This window comes from Erithacus rubecula (genome assembly GCF_903797595.1).
Source record: "Erithacus rubecula genome assembly, chromosome: 12".
In the NCBI taxonomy this organism is placed as follows: Eukaryota; Metazoa; Chordata; class Aves; order Passeriformes; family Muscicapidae; genus Erithacus; species Erithacus rubecula.
Genome location: NC_136664.1, coordinates 12,847,071 through 12,861,026, shown reverse-complemented (window position 1 = coordinate 12,861,026; position 13,956 = coordinate 12,847,071). Strand labels below are relative to the sequence as shown.

At 36.5% G+C, this 13,956-nt stretch overlaps 1 long non-coding RNA gene across 1 annotated transcript in view; it reads left to right on the top strand.

Annotated features, from left to right (window-relative positions):
* LOC306806792 overlaps window positions 1-12,950 on the top strand; it is a 52,958-nt gene extending 40,008 nt beyond the window's left edge. The window contains exon 3 of the long non-coding RNA XR_013775575.1: window positions 12,850-12,950. This is a non-coding gene — a long non-coding RNA (uncharacterized lncRNA). The remainder of the gene's footprint in view (window positions 1-12,849) is intronic.
* Window positions 12,951-13,956: the final 1,006 nt, after the last annotated feature.

Below are 13,956 nucleotides of genomic sequence, written 5' to 3'. Positions count from 1 at the left end.
TCTTTTTATGTCCTCATTTTTATTTTGACTGATGCATACTTAAATGATCACACTTCCCATGCACACTCCACCCCCTGTGCTGCACTTTGCAGGTGCCTCGTGTGCCATTCTGCTTGCCCACCTCTAGTGTTTCAGTCACATTTATTCTCCTGCCAGCAGTGTCAGCTGGGGCAACACTGGCAGTGCAGGAGAGCTAGCAGCTCCTTGCTTCTGAGAGGGTGAGAGCAGGAAATGTCACAGCCTGTCCTCATCAGTTTGGGTTAAAGCTGGATGCAATATTTGGGCAATGAACTGAAGACAAAGCAGTTTGAAAACCTGCAGTTTGAACAGTTACATCAGCAAAGGAACTGGCAAATAAGTCTTTATGAAGAAAATAATTAGACACCCTGAGTTTGATTGTCCCTAAAAAAACCCCACTTTGCTTTGGTGGGGTTTTTAAAGTAATGTTTAGGATGTTGGATTTCAAAATTTCTTTCAATGAATGGGAATGAGACACATCATTTCTCCACAATGAAATCTTACCCTGTTGCTCTCTTGAGTTCATGGTTTGTTATTTCCATGTCTCTCTTTGGTTTATCTGAGAAACTTGATGGGTTTTTCTGCTTTCCCAGAGCAACAATCAGTTTTTCTGACTGGTGCAGGGCAGAAAAGATGCAAACCCAGAGCAGTTACTGAAAAGCATGGATTTCCTCCTTTGTAGTTTGGCAATCTTCATTCAGGTCAACCTTGCAGTATGTGGGTGAGGAGGAGCCCTTCAGTGACTGGTTTCCCTTTGCTTCTCTGAACCTCAGAATTGCACAGAAGTGACAATCCCTGCAGGAGAACATACGACTGCTGTGACCTAGTCAGCTCCAACTGATCACTGGCCACTGATCCACTTTGATAACAATGTTGCCCATTTTCCTCATCAAATAATTTATGTGTTATTTTTGTGTTGCATTGTAACAAAGCCACTGCTTTTTGATCTCTTAGGTGGATGATACTGCTGTTCATAGAAGCAGAAAGTCTGAAAGTCATAAATGATCACAAGGTGTAACAATGCTCTACTGTACAGATGCTTTGCAATAAACCAATGGGATAGAGCATTCTGTAAATTTAATGACACATCACTTAAAACATCATATAATTATGGGATGTAAATTGGAGTAAAAATTACACCTTTGCAGGTTAAGTAAAGAATGGCTAATAAAATTGTAACAGACATACATTATACAGCATGGGGTTCATAATGAATAATTGGTAGGTTATTAGTGCTTAACAGATTAAGGGTACTTCCATTTATTACTGTGCTCCACTAAGGATGAACATTAATTTTTTTTCAAAGCAAATTCACTGGAAACAGACAGTTTAAAATTTATGCTTGTAATGATTGCTACATGGTCCATTAAGACCACCTCTAAGTGAGCTTAATTTGTAGCAGATAAATGTACATGTCTACATATTTTTCAACGTAGTTTATGGTGCATCCTGCACAGCTGTGCCCAACTGATTAAATCCTCACAAAATTTAAATAGGAAACCCATTACATAGACAGTATTATATCCATTTATCATACACACATTTTCAATTTAACTCTCTAGGTCTTTGGGCAGGATATTTTCACTGTTTCATTAAATATGTATAGCAAGGCCATTTTATCTTCTAGTTTGTTTTGTGCTTTTGTTTGCTGGGTTTGTTTGAATCCTCCTTTTCAGTTCTATCATCAAATAATTAAGAACTTCAGCAAATTGAACATCATCTACAACAATTATATCAGTAATGATCCTAGATGTGACAGTCACTTAAAATACTAAATCAAGAGAGCTCTTACTTAGGAAAAAAAAGCAGGGCTATAACCATTGTGTAGGGAAAGGTGATTGGTACTAATACCCTCATTTCTCTGTCTGAATGGATACTGGACTCTGGATATGTCTGGAGAGATAAACATGCTAGACGCTGATAAATGTTGGGATTACAGATTTTTCACTCCTTTCTTCAACATTTCCCATTAGTGAACTCTAGTCATCTTCTGATTTTGTTAAAATCCTTTCTAGAATCTCATTCTGAACTGTCCAGCTTTATCTTGGCTTTAGGTGTTTTCAGTGTCATATAAAATATAATTTTGGCTTATAGAAATAGGATTAGAAGCATTTGCCCAATTTTGGAGACAATTTTACAGACCAAATTTAGCTGCTGTGAATTATTTGGAATCCCTCTTATGGTCATAGACTATAGAGTAATTTAAAGCTGTTAACATCACTGGCCCTGAACCCTGTGTGAAACAGATGGTATGAATTCCCTATAAGTCAAATACTGCTCTGCTTGGTTCAGACCCACAGAATTTTCTCAGAATCTGGTGAAAGTCTTGTTCAACACATTCTGTGGTCTGCTAAACTGAGACTGCAACAGGGCACACATTTATTAAAGTCACTAGAGCCTGCACTGACAGAACACTGCAAAATTAGGAACAGCTTTTGTTTAAGGTGTAGGGCTAACTTTGTTTATCTGAGAATAACAATAGGGAAACAAGATTTTAAAAGAACAAGAATAAATAATACTTGTTAATTCATGTCTGCATTCCCCTAATTAAATGCTGGAGACAGATTCTGTGCTCTTCTACAAACTGAATGAACAAACAGAGCCACAAGGAAGTGTTGACCTCCAAAGTCTTCAAGAACTGTCAATTTATTATGAAAAGAAATTGCTGTTTAAATACTGCATTTTTGGTAGGTGGCTCTGTTTTCTTGATGTGTATAAAATTAAATCATATGGCCATTTTTTAGCAATCGTGGGAATTTTAGAGAGAAATTTAAAAGATTTGCTAATTTTGCTTTTCTCAGTGGTGCAAATAGTGACAATGACTTATTCCCACCTTCTTTTTAATCCATCTTTGAAGCCATTAAAAGATTTTTTTTCTCCCCATAGTTGAGAGTCAGTCCCTGTCCACAGAAACACCAAATCTGGTAGTTACATGAATTAGTTTAAAAACCTTTGAGATGACAGAAACTATTTTATATCCCTGTATTTTGAAATTTGTTTCAGTGTACTAGAACTTTGATTATACATTTAACAAAGGAAATGAGTGGGTTTTTTTTTTTCCTAATAAGATGAATATGCTGATGTAACACTTTGCCAACTTGCATTATTTTTCCATAGGGTTTTGATGTGGGTTAGAGCTAGTCCTGATGTTTTTCAGAGCTTTTCACACATTTGCTCTGCTCAAGCCCCTTGCTTGGACTTCTCATTTCAATTATTTTGCTTTTAAAAGGCCTAGTAATCTCTGGGAAGGAAAAATCTTGGGAGGATTCCCAAGTAAAAACACTTAGACAGTGCCCATCTGTTCTTCCAAACATCAGCTCTGGCATAAATACAAGGGCAGACAGAGCTACATCATCCTTGGAATGTAGTGGGAAATGAACTTCCCAAATCTTGGAGAGAGAGTGGAAAAGTTTTAGGACATTTTAAGAGAAAGGAAGACATCTTTCAAGTGAGAATGTGGGGTAAGAAGAAAACATTGTTTAAATGTTGAGGAATTATTTCATTATTACAAGTGCTCAGGTGCTCTGGGGGCAGACTCCACACCTCCAGTCAGTGCTGCTGCCTGTGGGTGGGGACTAAAAATACTTGGGGAACCAAATGCCTCTTGTAAAATGGGAAAATGGATCTCTGAATAAGTGCTATGAATGTGATACTATGGACTTACTGTCTTAGAAGATTAGAGAAATGCTTAGGAACAGAAAAGTCAACCCATGTAAAAAAATGTCCTAGTTATTCATTTCTATTCAAACATCACACAGATAAAGAAACTGGCTGAGCTGGACAGCTCTTGTACAAGCCATAGGCGAGGTCAGTTTGTAAAGACCTCTCTGAGGATCTGAACATCAAGATGTGTGCCCCAGTTCATTCAGAGACAGCTGTTACAGGGTTCATTTTTGTCAGCAGGGATCAGCTGTGACCACTAAAGTGCTGTCTCCATGCTCTGGGTTATAGTGGGTTCCTCAAAATGTTAAAACGAGTTTGTCATCACAGGTGTGGGAATAAGTTTGCAAATGTATATGATATTTCAGGGAGATAATGTTTAAAAGGGTAAAGAATTACAGGCAATAAGTTGCTTTTGGATAAAGTCTAATGAGTAAATGAGGAAACCTATTAACCAGGAATATTAGTGGCTATCCAGGATCTGGTGATACTTTTTTTCATGGAAGCACAAAATTATTTCTTTCAGCTCAGCATGAGTTTTTAGAGCCTTGCTTGTGCTATCAAGTAATTGTTTTCTGTGAGATTCTACTGTATATATACTCACTCACTTCATTTACATAAAAAAGATACTTGTGCTTGTGATGTTCTTTGCATGCTTAATGGATAAACATTTCAGCAGAAGTGTTGATTCAAAAAGGCAAAACAGTGCAACTGTATGAACCTGAGGAGGTTTGTGTCACAATCTGTTATCTTGAAACCCTACCAAGACAAACTTACTTCAGGGGAGTCTGTTTTATTTAGCTGCTGGCTGCAAAATGATTAGTTGCAGAATAATCTTATAGAGAGCTGGTTGCTGATTAAAAAAAATTGGACTGCTCCCTACATTGTACTTTCTGAATAATCTTCCTCACATTTTCATTTTTGAGGAATAGCTAAAGCTTTAATACAATATTGTTAAATAATCACTGCACTTAAAATTATTAATGTAGCTAATTATAGGTATCTAAGAATCTGCCAGCCCTTCAGTCTAAGGTTAAGTTTTTGCAATAAATAGATGTATGAAAAAGACAAACTAGCTGCCTATCAGAACACAGAGGACTATATAATGATTTCTGGAATATTTCCAGAGCAATGGAATAATGATTGGTAACTGGTTTACAAGCAGTAAAATGACCCTTAATCTAGTAAGAATATTGAATGCAATAACATTTTGGATCCAAATTATTTTAAGTACTTAAATATTTCAAATCTTGGCTGCTTGGCTGAACCATAGCCCTGATTCCATCTTTGCTCAACCTTTATAGTTTAAATAAATTTATCAAAGTATGACCAATTCAGAATGCAGTATAAGGTAAGAGTCAGCAGAGTCAGAGATAGGACCTTGCCTGAAAGCTGAGCTAAACAGTTCATGCAAATTCAGCGAACAAGAAAAAAATTATGTGCCAATTAAAATAAATATGGAAAATATTTTCTCCATGAGAAAGGGACAAATGCAGTTAACAGTAGTTCTTAATAGTTTTTTTCAGTGGGGATATTTTTTATCTTCCAGATGATAACCAATTAAAATATATTCGTGACAGAAGGTGACTTTCCTGAAAATACATTTTGTCCTTAGAAGCAGGAAGTTTGATAATCATAAACTTACCACAGCACACATAAAATACCTGGTTTGGAAAGCACAATAAATCATGTTTAATTAAACTTTGTTTCAATTGAGTTGACCTGTAGTCAAAATGGAAAGGATTTTCATGTTTTAACAACAACAGAAAAAAATTTCTTCAAATTATAAAAATATGCAAATAGTGCATCACTGCTCTAGAGAAGCTTCATGAAGCTGTGACTAGGACTATTCAAGATTTGGTGGCTTTGTAGTGCTGTGTGGTGTATGCTATTGTTTGTGGTTTATATCATATTGCATTAACTGGAGGTGTCATGAGCTGTATCCTTTGGGCCCCCTGTGTGCCACCTGACTTCTGATTATTCTACAGTTTTAATTTCCTTTCAAAGTATATTTTTCTTTTAAACCACAACTAGTACATTGTGTGCCCAAAAATTTCAAGCACTGTTCACATACGGGAAATACAAAATGTTTTTGCATAACTCTGCAGCGTGATATTAAACAGATTTAACATATATTTAATACAAACATAATAAAACCAAGTTCCTCTAAATTTAAGTCTCCTTAGAATATGAATTATTTTTATTTAGATTGAAAACTGAAAAAAGCCATAGTTTTTCCTGTATTGCTCAGCTGTACTCTGTTTGTTTCCAAATCCTTCTTTAGAAGCTTTTTTTTTTTTTCTCTGAAACTTGGTGGTTGTCTCTCCTTTGATTTATTTCTTTCTGAACAATTGTCCCACATTGTGTGTGTCTGCAAGGATTAGTGAGCTGCTTGGGATGGATCCTTGTCTGTCTCTTTTAGGGGCTCTTTACCATTGTATGCCTACTGTTTTGTCCTCTTTTTTGGCCCTGTGTAAAAAGCACAATGCAGAATATACTCTGGATATGCAGTGTGCATAATCACAGTGCATAAATGGGGCTGAAGAAGGTGATCCATGGTACCTCTCTGGCTGAGCAGGGAGCTGTCCAGCTGGGAGCAATTTTGTGATGTTGCCATTCTTGGGTCACAATAAAATGGACAGAGCTAAACTTGTAAATTATTTATGTTTGGACAAAAACCACCTCCCAGTGTTAAAGGTCTGGTTCCAATATTGCCCTTTGAATTTATCAGCTTCCATTTCCTAATTTCCAGTGACTGTGAGCTGTGGAAGTTTATGGACTTTATGGTGGCACTTCCATATCCCAGCAGCTTCTGGACACCTGCCAGCTGCTGGGCAGGTTCTGTTCTGAATGCCTGAATCCTGCACTGGAGCAGGGCAGAGGGGCTGGTTCTGCCTGTTCCACTGGTGCAGGCACATCCAGACACGTCCAATCCAAACATGTTCACTGCTGAAGTCCCTTGTGGCCAGTGTCATCTTCTAAAAGCTTCTCAGGAGAGGCATATTCTTTCCAAGTTCCTTTTGGCAAAATGAGCAATTTTTTTCTATTTTGTGTCTCATCCTTTGAATCATCCTTTAAGGATATGCTCTGGGCTGAATTCTTACTTGCACTATTAACTTTTCTTCTGTAATAACTTGTTTAAAAACATCAGATGGTCTCTAAATCGGTGTTTTATTAATGTTTTGTAAAAAAAATAATAAATTCTGTTCCTATTAAATCAGGATTCTGCAGCCTCTGCAATGTAACCTTGACATTTCAAAACCGTTTTAAAGACCATGCAGAGCCTTCCTGATAGATTGAAGAGTTTATTGTTTTATCAAAGGATACACTCAGAGGAACTGCTGATTTTTTTATTCAAGTGCTAATGTCTTAACCCTACATGAACCTCAGATGTGAGTTCTGTATAAAAGTATAATAAATATATATTGTATATAATTGTATATATTTTATATTTATATTCTTCAGAAACAAAATCGGCTTGAGAATCAAATTAGCTTTTTCTTTTCTTTCTGCCTGATTAGTTTCAGTTATTTGATTTTGAATCCATTGTTTTCTCTGATTAATTCTGTAGTGTAAGTGTTGAAGTCTAATGTAGTCTCTGAATGACCAATCTCTTTGGAAGTGGAGGTCACTGATACTCCTTAGTCAGGCTATTTTCTGTATGCAGTTTAGATGGCACCCAGGGTAGTGAAAAGCTAATGAAAGCACCCAAAATTTTATGAGAGTTCAAATTAATTTGTGCTGGCATATATGAACTTGTTAGCCCATGGACAGACTCAGTCCTTGAGCTCAGTATTTGTTTCATCCATACAGAAACCACACTGCCTGTGGAACTTAGTGAGGAGGAGGCATTTTTCTCAATTCCATTTTACCTAGGTATATGGCATTTCTATCTTTGCTTCCAAACACAAATTTAGCTTGTTATAACACCCTCCTTGAGCAGTGATGGAGTCCCACTAAAATACATCTTCTGACTCAAGTTTAACACTCTACTTCTGCTGCTGTAGCCAATATGTTGCTGTGAAATCTCTTGGTGTGTACTTATCTGGAATTATTGAAGGACTCGACCTTCTTCTGTAAAGTATTAGCAACACTGCTGAGTTATTTCTTAATAGTGTTTTTGTTATCTCTGTGCTTCTAAGTTGCTTCTTCCTATGTAATATCTTGCTAGCTTCTATGTTATTTCCATTGCAATTATAGCCAGAACAGGAAAGGTTTTGTACCTTTTTAGCACGCTGTCACCATGCATCATTTTTAGATCCCCATTTCTCCTTATTAGAGCTTCTTTAAGTCCTCAGCTCTCACTGGATATCAAAGCATGCTTATGATGTAAAGAAGCTGAAGTTTTTGGAAGGATGATGTTGTGTTGGTGATAGTCTGTGGTGTTTTATTGTGGTTTATGTGTGTGTGATCTCTTAGGTTAGGTAAGTGTAACATAAATGTACATAAATATCAGACATATTAAACAGCCTCTACTGGAATGACCTCTGCTGGCATGCTGTGCCAGAATATGTGAGATCTCTGTCTGGTACCCCTCACCTCCAGTAGGGTGTTTCTTCCCCTGAGGTGTGATTTTCCTCATTTGTTTCAATTTTCATTTTGCTTATGTTCTGCTTAGTGGCTGTGAGGCCTCTGTATTACCCAAGTACATCATAATTACAATAATTGAAATAAGGTCAGCTGGCCAGAGGATAAATCTGCCTTTCCAAAGCGTTGATGGGAACCTGGTCCCTACAAATGTTCATGTGGCTTCAGTGTTCTTGCAGCTGATGTGGCATCATTTCTTTTAGTCTAAGAGAAGGACACATGGATTAAAATTGTAAACTCAAACATTAGGAGAGACTGGTCAGAGTGTGTGGTTTCAGAGCCCACTAGAGCAATCTGTGATACAAAATTATCTTTCTATACTGTTCAATCACATTTAGTTTTTTTAAAATGCTATAGTTTATTTACATTTTAGGACATTTAAAATGTTTGAAAATATTAAAAAATTTAAATATAAAATAATTATAATAAAAGCTGATTACTGGCACTCTGAACTAATTCTGTTCAATTTCCCTGAAAAGAAGTGTCTATAGGCCATTGTTAGTGGATTTCCTGGTATATAATTAAAAGCAAAATGTGGCCATTGAATTCCCCAAGCAGCAATAAAAATAGTGAACTCTGAAGAGTATGTATTTGGGATATGAATAGTTGATTTTTCTTTTAAATTGGGTTTATAAGACTATTGTTAGTAGTGTCATTTCCTTTTTCACTGCATCCTTGAGAGTGGTACTTGCAGATGCAGTGTTACGAGAGCTACTTATTGTAATATCCTTTCTCAGTAAAGGCAGGCTAATTGCTTTACAGAGACACTCTGCAATGTAATATAAAATGTCACTCCAGCCCTCTTCATAAAGGCCTGAATTTCCAAATGTTCAGTGCATTACAATAAGTTTGGGGTTGGGCTAAATTGCACTATTGATTTTTTTGTAATTAGGTTTTAATGAATTGTATTCACTGAAGTTTGAATTTGTCGAGGGACTTGAAAGATTGGATTGTGATCATTTAATTCCCCTTATTTATTTTTTTGTGTGTATCTAACTGTAGAGACTTCCCAGAAATATTTTCTAGGCATCAGTATTTTTGTGTTAACTTCCTCAAAGTTCAGCATCTACTTTTCTCCAGTATAATATTCATAAAATATGTAAGATTAGAGGAATTTGGTTTTTCCAAGAGCTGTTGAAGTATTCCACATCTTAGAAATTTATGTTTTCTCACTGTTTGCTCCCCTGCATCTTTTGGATTAAACTGCTTGACCAAAACTGGTCAATAGGGGTTTTGTTGGACTTCTGTTCTTTTATGGTAGCTTCTATTTGGATTAATCTTTATCACTGAGCACTGAAAAGCTGTTTTTCTTTGTTAATCAAATAGCATGGCAGCAGATAATCCCCTGTTCTGATTTAGTAACACACACTGAGTTCCAGGAGATTTTCTTATGCTGTTTTATTAAATTATGTGCTTGTAAGAGAAACACATGTTCTACACCAGTCCCAAAATGATGATTTAATGATGGTTATACACCCTTGTTTGTTCTTGAATGGTCAGGGTCTCTGCTGTAACTTTGCATTTATGATCCATTTCACCCTCCTTGTGGAAAATCACTTTTTTTTTTTAAGTATTTAGGTTTAAAAATCCCTAAACAATTAGGAATTAGGAAATTAGAGATTCTGTACCTATATGTGAAAGTTTCCTTTCTCTTCCCCATGCTAAATTACTGGATTTCCCCCATGCTGGACAGTGGTCCTGAATGATTTTTGCTGAGTTAGTCACGGGTCAGGAGGGTTTTCCTGCAGGCTGAGGCTGGATGGGTCAGTGACCCCTTCAGGGCAGGGCAGCATCACCTCTGCTCTTTGTCAGAGCACTTCACTGCACCTGGCACTGCCCACTTCTCTCATAATGTGATTACAGCTGATCCCAAACACAGGCTAACTTGTCCTTCCAGCTGCAGCAGGGTGTCTGTGCCTATGAAATGGCATTTTGCAGCCATCCATGTGTCCATGGTGCTGCTCTCAGTCCCCAGCCCAGGAGCAGCCTGGCAGTGTTAGTGACAAACCAAAGCTAAAGCATCCCAGAGGGATGTGACTATTAGCTTGACTTAGCTCCATGGCTTTTGGATTGGCATTTTGGGATGTAAAACTGGTTTGCAATACAAAGAAATTGATGTGTAAGTGGCTGGATAGAGGGACCCTCATGACTTCTTTGATGCTGACCTGCTCTGTGACATTGGGTAAATAAGTCACTGAAACGTGCTGTGCTTTCATTCTTATTATATACCTTTATTCTACATTTTATATTCAATCTGTAATATTTCAATCTTTCACACCAAAAAGCAAATATTTCTTAAGAAAAATATTCCAGGTTGTGTTTTATTCTGTGTGAACTTGCTTAGGTATGAATAAGTCAAGTTAGACTCAAAAACATTCACAGTAATTCTAGACTGCTGAATTTTACAGTTTAATTTCAATAAACATGTTCATCTAGAGGTTTCTTATCCTTCAAACTAAATATTATACATACCTTCAGTTTCTTTTTAGACAGCCATCCTCCTGGTAAATTTATGCTGCTCTCTTTAGCTGGGAATCTATCATGTCTTTCAGAACTATTTGGACATAAAAGCCTGAATTGAGCAATTAAAACAGACATGGAGCTTTAACAACTGTGCCTAAGTATTATTTCTAAATTTGTGCATGGCCATTTCCACATAGAAACATGCACTTTGCACATGTGACTGTGCAGGTTAAAGCCAACAATTTGGGTTTATGGTGTGAGTGCACCTGCATGTGAGCTTTATTTTAAAATTTGGTCATGCACAACTTTGCTTTTTAATTAGGTTTTCTTTTTTTCTATTTAACAAAAAATTTCATATGCATATATTTGCATATTTTGCGTCTATTTTTAGAAAGTGTGACTGTAAATTGAATTTACAGAATGGTAGGGTACAGTTTGGATATATCCAAGCATGTAACTTATATAAATAAAAACAAGGATAGGTGTCCCAAAGTGAAACCCACATCTGACTAAAATGTGGAAAATTTCTTTGAGTTTGGCTAAGGATGAAAAGAAATTTCAGATCATGAGAATGTATTCTTTGTGCTTCCTCATGTTTTCCTCTGGAATACCTATTCTTTAAATTACAGCTAATCTTGTCAAAACTATCAGAATATTTAATGCTGATGTTAATTTCCTCTCTGGCTATGGAATAGTTTGCCAATAATATTGGTTGCAATCAGGGCATAAGAGGCACTTGTACAAAATAGTGATAGACTTTTTATTTGTTGAGATATTAGCAGATGTTTACAAGGAGTGCTGGTAGCAGTGATTTTTGTTGTTTAGAGCATTTTAGTACAATGTTAGTAAGGGTATTTATGAGTCTCTGGGGCTGGACATAGAGAGAAGAGGAAATATTTGAAGACAAAAGCAGATATTTTCAGATGAGCATCTTTCTTCTTCTTTCCTCTTTGAAATATATCTTACTTTTAAAAATAAATTTTCTTTACAGCCTCCTGTGACAGCCTCCTTCAGTTTAAATCCATGCAGTCTAGCAGAACTGTACCAATTAGCTAAAGTAAAGTGAATGGGCTATTTAGAGAAAAAAATTTACAGACAATTAACTCATTCTGCTCTGTTGCTCAATGAATTTCCAAACAGGTTAACACTGAGTTTATATGCATGTAACTTTTAACCTTGTGAAAACTATAAAACTCTGGTATCTTTCAATGAAGTGAAACATGTCAACATGAAATTGAAGGAAGGATGGAAGTGACAAGAAAACAATGCCACAACAAATAAAAGTATGAAGAAAACCATAATTTTCCAGCAAATAAAATCTAGAAATCATAGAATTTTAAAAGTTCTAAATAAGTGAAGTTTACTTGCATCATTACTTTGTATGCTCCTATGTCAATACAGAAAAGCTCTTTACAGCAAGTTTCCAAGTGTTTAATCCTTTTTAAAATACCCTAAATGACAGCACTCCACAAGGACACTCAGAAGACTCTTACATGGTCAGATACATCTAATTATCAGTATTTCCTTTCCTAATCCAACCTTTGCTCTGTTGCATCCTATTATTCCTACCCCTTGAGCCACATTAAATAGGTTTTTCTCCCTACCTTGGGATGTTTCAGCTTAAGACACTTAAGGATACCCATAATTGATCCCTTAGCCTAGTTAAAAAGAGAAAAAACTGCTCCAATGGTAGAAGATACAGAGATCCAGCATTTTTAAACTGCTGGATATAGTTTTCCTACATGGCACTGCCATGCTTTTGAATAGTGTGTGGTATTAAAGTATGCCCTGTTTTCCTCCTTAATTCATGAGTTAAAGTGGATTTTTTTTTTTACATTTAATCTTTTCAATTAACTTGTGTTACAATGGTTGGATCAGGCTGGGGATTTCAAAATGTAAAAGTTGGCCTGCTTTGTAGGTTAAATATCCTCTTAACTGCTTGGTTATTTCTGCTTGATCCAGTGTCTCCAGGGGACCAAGTCCACCTCATTTCCAAGTAGCAGATACTGAAATGATTTTCTGTGAGCAGTGCTGCAGTTATTTACAGCACACACACACTGCTTTGTTGAGGGTATAATTATTTCCTGCCATCAGTGGTTTTTCTCTTGTTCTACCTTCTAGTTATCAATGTTGCTGTTTGTCTTGGAACTGCAGTTTTCCATGAAAGAAAGCCTGATTTAGTCAAGATAAGTGATCAAACCATCACAGATTGCCAGAATTCTGAGGTAAGAAGGTTGCTTTTATCTTTGACACTTGCTGATGCTCTTGTCTACTTGTGTGTTTATACTCCATGATGAATTGTCCTTGAAGCCCTCTCCTGTATGAGGACAAGTTCTGCAACTGAGGGTAAACAGCTTTTGCATCACACACGTGTGCAGAGGTTCCACCTCCCTGCCACAGTAAATTGTCATGTGTGAATCAAGAGGTTTTCAAAATGACCTTTTCAGGCTGCCCAGAGATCTCGTGGAGTCTCCTTCCCTGGAGATATTCAAAAGCATACCAGACACATGGCCCTGCAGCACTCTGTCCAATTACTGTGCTCTACAGACTCTGCCCAAGCAGGGAGGACCAGAGGACTTACAGTGATATTTTCCAACCTCACCCACTTTTTTGATCCTGTTCTTCAGTAAGAAAGAACCAATTTCCTTTTTGATACTATTATTAATTATTATTATTATTGCTATTATTAGTAGTAATAATAATGCTGTCTACTTTTAGAGCATAATTATGTATAGTATTTAGAAAATACAGTCTGAGGGAGTTGTATAAATATTATTGGCATTATATCTGCGAATATAAAGCAATTTAGCAATTACTGCCCCAGCGTGGTTTTTATTTAATATAGTAATTATATTTGCATACATCAGGTGTATTCATGGAGACCTCAAAGTCATATCTGTCAGATTTCATGAATCTGTGAGTCAGGTAAACATCTGCAGCCAGTACAAAAAGTGTGCTTAGTCAGGCAATTTATCAGGACCAGGATAAAACTGCTTCTCACAACCCTTCCCTGCTAATTGAGCCAGGACATAAAATAGCATCTGCAAATGTTTGACTCTTGATCCCAAACCAAGGAATCATTGTCAGGCTGTTTGCAGAGTATACCTCAAATGCAATATGTTTAAAAAAAGCAGTAGAGCAGACAATCAAAATACAACTTTCTCAAATACTAGAGGTCAGGCCAACTGATTCAAGTCCATATTAAATGTTATCATAATTAAATCCAGC